This window comes from Limulus polyphemus, unplaced genomic scaffold (genome assembly GCF_000517525.1).
Source record: "Limulus polyphemus unplaced genomic scaffold, Limulus_polyphemus-2.1.2 Scaffold2416, whole genome shotgun sequence".
NCBI lineage: Eukaryota > Metazoa > Arthropoda > Merostomata > Xiphosura > Limulidae > Limulus > Limulus polyphemus.
The window spans coordinates 136,160-145,619 of record NW_013668026.1 but is presented as its reverse complement, the minus strand read 5'-3'; positions in this window follow the sequence as shown (position 1 = coordinate 145,619).

The following is a 9,460-nucleotide window of genomic DNA, read 5'->3' as shown; positions in this document are numbered from 1 at the left end:
TAGTCTGGTATATAAAAGAGGGTGACAACGTGACGGAGAATAATATGTGTAGGTAGTGAGTAATTGAACTGCAGTCAGGAAGTATTGTTGAAGTTAACGTTCGTTGTTAAAACGTTTGTGAAAGAACGACTGTTGAAAATAAGTGTATCGGTAAAGTTATATTCAGAAAGAATACACCAGTTTTATTAAGTAAGGACTTGTGTCGCTAAAGTTTCGTCTGAACGAAGTTACGGAAAATCAATTAACAAACGGAGACGTAACAATATTATATCTTTTTACAAATCGAATTCCAATTTTTGAAATCTAAAATATGTAGGAATAAAAACATAATTGTAGCTCAGATGTCAGAATACAGAAAATGCACCTGTGGAATCCCATTTTGACGACTTTTAGCTGACCCATGACTCTCAAAGTTTAATTGGCATCCTATGTCTGAAATTAAAAATGAAAATTAAGGCATTCAAATACAATATTTATGGCAGGTGTGCTAAGGTGGGGTATTTGAACTCAAGAAATAAATTCTTATAGTTTTTAACTCAAAAACTTTATATTAATGAACTACTTAATGTTTTTTTCAACTGAGAGAAAAACAGAAGTGTCACCAGTGCCACTCACAGAAATCTTTGGGTCTGAGACAAGTCTTTTGTTTGGAACATCACACACACAAACACACACACAAAAAATTAATTTTAAGTTTTCAACTGGGCCTTCTTCCCCCAAGATCTTCACACTAATAAGTGTATTAGTAATACTACAGTTCAGCTTGTACCTTTTTCTGTCTGTATAAACATGAGAAGTTTAAAAACCTTTACCCCCTAAAGAAGAAAACAAGAACCATATTTTCTTCCTAGTGATATATACTGCAGGGTGTATATTATAAATTTTCCGTTCAAACACAGCCTTATTCATATCCAATATCAGTAAACTGTGGCATTAGTTCATATATATGAGCATCACTTACATCATAGCTATCATGGCAATGATAATAGTTTGTGTATCTTGCATACAATTACCTACAATATGATATATTGGCATATAAATTCATTTACACTACAAAATACCATGAAAATCTAGTAAACTAGGCACAATAGCTTCACTAAAGTGATCAGATGAGTGGTTGCTGTACAGTAAACATGTCATCACGTATTTAAAACAAGAAACATAGTAGCACACATGAGACAATTTTAAAACTTAATAGTGTCTATGCATACATGTAAGAATGCATGAGAAATAAACCTGAATAATAGAAAGTACACTTTGCACATAATGATCATTTGACAAAACAAGTGTAGTTATAAAATGAAAATATCACAAAAATTTCATTATGTTGTCAGAATTATTTTATCACTATAAGCACACATTCTCAATCATTATATATCACTGATGTACATGTGACTAGAGTTCTCATTCATAAACATAAAGACAGATCACCTTCTCTAAATGTGCATGGACTTGGTGTTGTGGTTAACATACCTGGATTATGAATCTGTGGGTTCATGGTTTGCATATCACTATCACAAAAACATTTTCCTTACTTTGAAGATGTGAGTGCAGAAACTTATAATAAGAGTATCTCAAGAGTTAACTAGCTGCTTTCCCTCTAGTCTAACATTCAAATCAGGGAAGGCTATGTGCTGCACACCTGTGCCCCATTTTAGTTTCCTAAAAGAAGGTCAAATCCCAGAGCTCCATCATAATCACCACCATTGACTGAGGGTTAATCACACTTTATACGAATGAAATTTCAGGTCCCATCTTGATTGTTGAATGGTTGGGATTTCAATTTGAACCAAATATGTCGATGTTAAAGATGTATTCTAGATATGTGTGAATTATTTTTATAAAGTGTGATTAACCCTCTGTGTACATTTATATACTACCTCACTATTTTTCTCTTTCATACAAAGTATTCCTTTTATAAAGAGTATAAAAATGCTCCATCAGGACCTTTGGCTCTTTTATTGATTTCAATAAAAGAAATTAAAGTTTAGGTAGCTCAGTCAATTTCTAAATCTAATTAATAGCTAACATTGTCCATGTTGCATATTAAAATTATGTAAGAAGCCTAAACAATACTTCATATGACATAAAAGTGTTCTATAAAATACAATTAGATCACTATCTTGTTATATTGCATGAATTAACAAAAATATAGGGGATTGGGTATGTTATATAAAAAGGATTTTTGGAAGTGCAAATTATCAAGTCACATAACTACAGTCAATAGAAAGTCACAGTGGAACAGCATGCATCAGAACTACAATTGACATTGTTTGGTACATTGTAGGTAGTGTGATGCCACCAAAAATATATCACTTTTTTGGAAGGGCATATAATAGTCTCTTCTTCAGAGACGTTCAGATCAAAGATTTAGAATTTTCAAAACAGGGGTATCCCTTATACTTAATGGCAAAGGAATTTGGATCACATTTGGGCCCCAGGACCATTCAGAAGGGACAGGCTACAAGACTTGGTAACTAAAGAAAAGTTTGATGTCTTATAAAGGTGAAAATCCACAAACACAAAGGTCAGTGACAAAAACTGTCCATGTGCCCCCAGGCAACTGTATGCAACATAATCAACAAGTGCCTATATATGGGCAATCTGACTGTTGAAATGGGTGCTGGGGAACTGTCATCATTTTATACTAGATGTTTCATGGAAAGAAGTTTCCAAAATCATTTGAATATAACACACTCAACCTCTGCAAGTTTCATCATATTTTTTAATGCCAAGCAGAAGTAACTGTTTGGTGTTTTTAAGAATATCTGTGAGGTTGTTTTTAGGCATACCATGGAGATGTAGATGATTGGTATAAAAAATAATGTGCATGAGCATATTATATTTCAATAAAAGTATATATATATATATATATAATTATATATAAATGTTAATACACATACACACAAATACACTTATATTAAAACATATATATATCTATATATACTGTTAACTATTGGTTTTCTAAGCTGAGCTGGACATGTTCCATAACATTCAATTAATAAGTGAGGCAAAGAATATATATGACAAAGATTTGTAAATAGCAAATTTTTTATATTGGAACGTAGCTACAATTTTGTAAGCATTAAATGAATTTGTGTCAATAGCTGGCTATGCAAGTAACATGCACATTTCTTTGAAAAATCAAATTCTTTTAATCATCAAATAAGATTTGCATACATGTTTAACTCACTGCCAATTATAAATCTATTTAAGAAAAAAACAGAGCACCAAAACTAATTCTGTTCTTTTTCTGAGGTGTGTTAAATTTTGTGATGTTACTTTTGATAGAGCTAAAACATTTTCATCTTAGCTTTGATTTCTGTCAGCTTTACTCTTTTCATTTCCAGTTAGCTGTTGCTCACAATATACTTAACCCATTAATTGCGAATGACGGATATTTCCGTCATTGAAGTTCTATGGCTCAGCTGCGAATGACGGAAATATCCGACAGTCACACATATATAACTATAACTCTATGCAAATGACGATAACTACCGTTTTATTGTGATTGATGGCAAATCAGTTGCTCCTGCAGCAGTTAATGGGTTAATGTTAACTTAATATTATCTACAGTATTGTAAGCAGATTTTGTGAGGATTATAATTTGGTTAGCTTTTTTCAGTAGTTTCTAATAATTAGCAGTAAAATTAAATAAAATAATTTAAGTATTAAACAAACAACAACTTTACATACCATAGTGCATAAATCCACCCAGAATCCACAAAACATTGGAAATATCACAGCTACTACTACCAAGAGAAGAAGAACTTTCACAACTAAGTAACTAAAATGTAAATGCCAATTCAAGAAAAAAAGCCCAAATATGGAAAAGAAATGGCAGGTCAGGACAAGAATATATCCAAAAATAACATAGCCAGTCAAACAGTTAAGGATTCCTTCAAAACTGGAGAATGGAGATGAAGTGATCTGAAAAACACAAAACAAGTTAGGTAGGAAACAAATTAACAAAATAATTATATAAGATGACCAAATGTAAATGAAAAAAATAAATTCATGCTGAAATAATTACTGTTTATAAGTTAAACACAATAAGAGATAAGTATGATAACCATAAACAGAACAACATGGCAAATAACATTTTATACATACTGTTACGTCTCCGTTTGTTAATTAACTTTCCGTAACTTCGTTCCGACGAAAGTTTAGCGACACAAGTTCTTACTTAATAAAACTGGTTTATTCTTTCTGAATATAACTTTACGATACACTTAATTTCAACAGTTGCTAAAATAAAAGAGTTTATAGTGTTTATATTCATGGTTAATATTTGGATGTGAATACGTTTTTCTTCATGACTGCAAAATAAACTTTATTGTAGAAGTTGTCTTGAAATGTTTAAGGAGGGGGAGAATTAGCAAAATGTTTGGAGGTTGTATTCATCTAGTCTTCATTAGAACTTAAGCATTAGACATCACAAATAACTCTTCAACTATTAGAATACATTTCTATACATTTGCATTTTTTTAGGCTAATAGATATATATATATATCATACTCTACAAACATGTAAAAAGACCTAGGGTCCTTTATCATATTACTGGACAACTGTAAGATCTAATAAAGGCTAAAGGGCCAAAGAAATGGTAATCGCGATTACTTCATATAACTACATGCCTATCAACTCCCCAAATACAGCTCCAATGAACTTCTCTTTTTTTAGTTTGCTTAAGCATGTTCTCAGAAGCCAAACATTTAAGGCACTATAGTCATTTTATGGAAAGCTAAGTAAGAGATAGGGAAGAGCATTAACATGGCTGTTCTCATGAAAGCAATGTTGTAAGACCATTGTTAAAAAGCAGTAAAAGTAGACACAATGTGATCACTGGAAAAACATCTATATTAATCAGAATGTTAATAATCATTGATAAAAATTACACAGAGGCTTTCCAATAGGTTGTACCAGCTAAAGCAACTATTCATGCAATATATATACAATTATTGTAGATATTGTTACGTCTCCATTCGTTAGTTGATTTTCCGTAACTTCGTTCCGACGAAATTTTAGCGACACAAGTCCTTACTTAATAAAACTGGTTTATTCTTTCCGAAAAGAACTTTACGATACACTTAATTTCAACAGTCGCGCTATAACAAACGCTGTATCTCACGTGGCCAACAATATTTTGTCCGCATACATTCAATTACTCATTACACTGATGTCCCGTCACGTTGTGACCATCTTATATATACCAGACTAACACATATCTAGTAAATGCTAGGGCATTCCTGAAGGAACAGGATATTTCTAGAAAACTGGGGGCGTGATACTAGTCACGTGACCTCGCTGACGCAACAATATCGTTTATTACCTTATCTACCTGATTTTCACAACAGTATTTTATTTGGTATGTAAAGTGTATAACCTAATGTATACATGTGCTGTAGCTATACTGAGCTCATTTTATGATCTGTCATAAATGACATCACAGAAACTGGGTTCAATGGCATTATGATAGCAAGTATTTACTATAAATTTGCACCCCAGTGGCTCAATGATAAGTCTGAAATTATAATGCCAAAAATCTGGTTTCAATACCCATGGTGGTCACAACAAAGATAGCCCATTATGTAGCTTTGTGCTTAACCACAAACAAAGTGTTAAAATTAAATACTCAGGAAATTTGAATACATGTAATACTTTTCAAAAGATCATAGTTATAATTTAATTTGATTTTTTAACGTTTAAAATTAAACATTAAAATTTAACGTAATAGCATTTTTGACAATATTACCAGCTGAATATTGTTATCAAAATTACCTGAACTGTAATAATGGAGTTAGAAACAGTCACTATATATGGGTTTTAGTACAGTTTCCTACTAAGAACAGTTAAGAACAAAAAATAATTTCATTTAAATTAATTCTCAAATTTTTTGCCACAAACAGCAATGTAAAACACTCAATATTAAACTTCAAATAACAATAGTGTTGGTTAGAAAACACACAAAAATATTACAGTTTTTATTCTAACATAAACTAAAAGGTTCACAGAGTAAACTTTATAAGCCTAATTCTATTACGTAATATTTGATATCTTTCATCCTTGACACTAATTCTACTTACATAATCCGGCAGATCAAATGCAGTTAATACAAACTTTCCACAAATGTATGGACAAAATACTGTAAAAAAGAAATTAATAAAAGACATTTATTTGCATAAATGAACATCCACAAAGAGACATCTAATATGAAACAGTAAATTTTAAACAACCAAGATTTTGTTTGGCTGAGAATTATTGTTTCAAAATGTATTAACCTTCACCAACAGTTTTGGTAGACAACAGTAAATGCTTTGAAACTGTAGGCTTTCAACAAATTGTTGGGTATGTGTAACACTTTTAATATCCTAAGAAATAATATATAAAATATACAAGTACTACAGTACATAAGGGCTTATTTGGTGAACATTGGTTACATTGAGCAAATTTGTGAGATTAAACATCCTCAATGAGAAGTAAAATAAATATTCACAACTACCATGTCTTTAAGTAATGATTTTCTTCATCTACTTTTTTCTCTTGTGTGAAACAATTCTGATATGTGCATTTTCACATAACAGGTGGTTTAGAAAGTTAAGTTGATTTTATTCAAGCTACCTTTGTTCCTTTGTCATTCTCTAAAGATAACACCTATTCATTCCATAGGATTGTGGCTGTAATGCTGAACATTGAACAATGTAGACAGCGGTAACCTCCAATGGTAGGTCAAGTGATATCTTATGTTTGAATGATATTGACTAGTCCAATGAAAACTAGTCTCTCTAGATACATTCGATGTTACCTGTTAAGTATGAAATGTTATATTTATGTAGTCTGGTAGGTGTTTTCTTTGAGTACAGTTTAAAGAGATAAGAGTTCTGGTCCAGTAAAAGTGGCAGTCCCTCAGCTGAGAAGTTAAACACACTATGTTTGTGTTTTCCATTACAATAAAGATTGTGCATTTGTATTTTACATTGTGTCCAGTCTCTTTATTTTGCCCTCACAAACTCAGGTATTCAAAGACATCAATGTTCCTTTGTAATAGATATCTTGTTAGATCTCCTGTTATTCAATAGACCTATACCCCGTTGCCCTAGGAATAATCATATTTACATGAATACACTATACATCTACCTTACAGTTCCAAAACATTAATGGACTAAGATTTTTTTTACTTAAAATGGACTTCAACAAAACGAAAAACTAAATTAGAATTAGAAAACATTTTAGAAGCACTATTTTTTCACTGAAGGTAACTAATGAATCACTTGATTTAACAGTATGTTGCTAGTTACTATTATAGTGCATTAGCATTTCCCAAATCACCTGGAGTAAATCAACCCATCTGAAAGAGGAAACAGTTAAGAAATTTTCCTAAACTGAAATTGTATTTCCGATAGATACTTACCTCTACTCACAAAAAAGCTTTCTCGACTTATACTGTCCTTTATCGGCAAAAATATTTGCTTGTCACTAGCCTTGATACTCCCACTTATCCTCACTTATGTTAACATGAGATATCTGCATACTAACATGCAAATGATTATGCAGAAACCTTCCAACAATAGGAGTGCAACACTAGCCCTATCCTCTCTAACCTTGTAGTTGTTAACCACTTCGAGATTGGTCAGATCACACAAACCACAATGGCAGTAGAGAGGACAGGTGGGACTTGTGAGAAGAAGTATTTATCAAAGATACATTTTCAGTTTAGGGAAATGTTAACTTTTGATATGATATCTTACCTCCTCTCAAAAAAAGCTGGAATCCCACATTGAACAGGTGGAGAAGTGGTGAGAATATGATCTCCCTTTAGGAAGCAGTCAAAGGAAAACCATGGGGTGTGAGAAGGAACTAAAAACAGCAAACTCATGGGAGACCACAACACCTCTGAGCCGGGTATACTCTTTGCCCATCAGTAATGTGTCACTCAAAGAGTGGAAACAAAAGATGGTCCCCAAGAAAAATTACAGAAATAATGGAGTCCCTTGGCTTAGAGTGGCTAGGGCACGACAAACCATAAATGGGAGTTCAACTTCAACCAACAGCTGGCAGCATCTGGAATTGTACATCAGGTTCATGGTATAAAACGTGTATCAGAAAGGAAGAGGAGCATCTGTACCAAGAACCTGCCTCTGTATGTGTGCATCTCCAACTTAGCCAACACTAGATCCACCAGGAACCAATGTCTGGTGGACAGTAGAAAAGAGCCCAGGTGGGTGTTTATTTCCCATTCAAAACCAGGTGGCATTGGGAACTTTTCATTTAGTCCACGGTAGGTAAAGAATACTCTGCCTGACACATGTGTCTTGTCCAGCTACAACCAACATCATATCCACCAGAAACCAACATCCAGCAGATGGTAGGAAGAAGGACAGCTGGGATGGGGTTGCCTCTCCAGTCCAAAACTTGGTAGCATTGGGAATTTATTTATCAATCTGCAGTTGGAGGAAAGTAATCAGTCATGCACATGTGAGGACTTATGTGGCTGGTCCAGCTCCAGCCAACACCAGATCCACTGGGAACCGACATCCAGCATGTAGAAGGTAGAAGGGTGCCTCAGTCAGAGGGGCAAACTGCAATATATATATGGTGGAGTGTTACATCCAACAACTGGCTTTATCTGGAATTGTACATCAGATACATGGTAGGAAGAGCCTTGATGTCATAGTTATCTAACATGATATATGGTCATAGGTATTACAGTGCATATTTCAAACTAAGTGTACCTGGTCAGGCACCATTCGCCATAGAGTGGGATTAAAACATGCATGAAAGGCCCCCGCAAAAAAAAAGAAAATGGAGTACTTACCACTCATAGAGAAACAGAGAAGTGCAAAATGGTGATTGGAGGAAGAGTAAATCCCTCAGAACAAGAAATGGCTAGGTTGTGAAGATAATAAGTAGTAAACATCTTGAGAGTGGTCCACATACTGACACCTCAAATGTCCTCCAACAGATGATGAAAATGAGCAGCCAGGAACAGCATGAGGTGACGAATACAGAGATAAATGCTCAGATTAGACAAAATCAATCTGGAGAAAGGAAAAATAAGCCAGGCGAATCTACTGGCAAATTCTACCGTAATAGTAATTGGATAATGGTCATGGGACTTGAATGGATATCAAGGAATAAACAATGGAAGTAGTCACCATGGAAGGAATCTGTATACGCCCCATCACAGGGTAGAACCTCAATTGGGCAGTGATAAATGATCTGCACTGAGGTACAGGGCAACCATAATATGATAAACCAGCACAAGAAATTCATTGCAGTGGCCCAATGCAGGGGACCAGTGGCCTGCACCAGAAGCCACTTAACTGAGTGCCCACTTGCCTGAAAAGGTACAAGACTAGAGATGACTAGTCAGAAAACACTACCACCTACCATTCCTGTAGGGCCGAAAGGAAGTGAACCGGAGCCCAATGAACTGCAAGGAGCACACAGAGATGGAAAG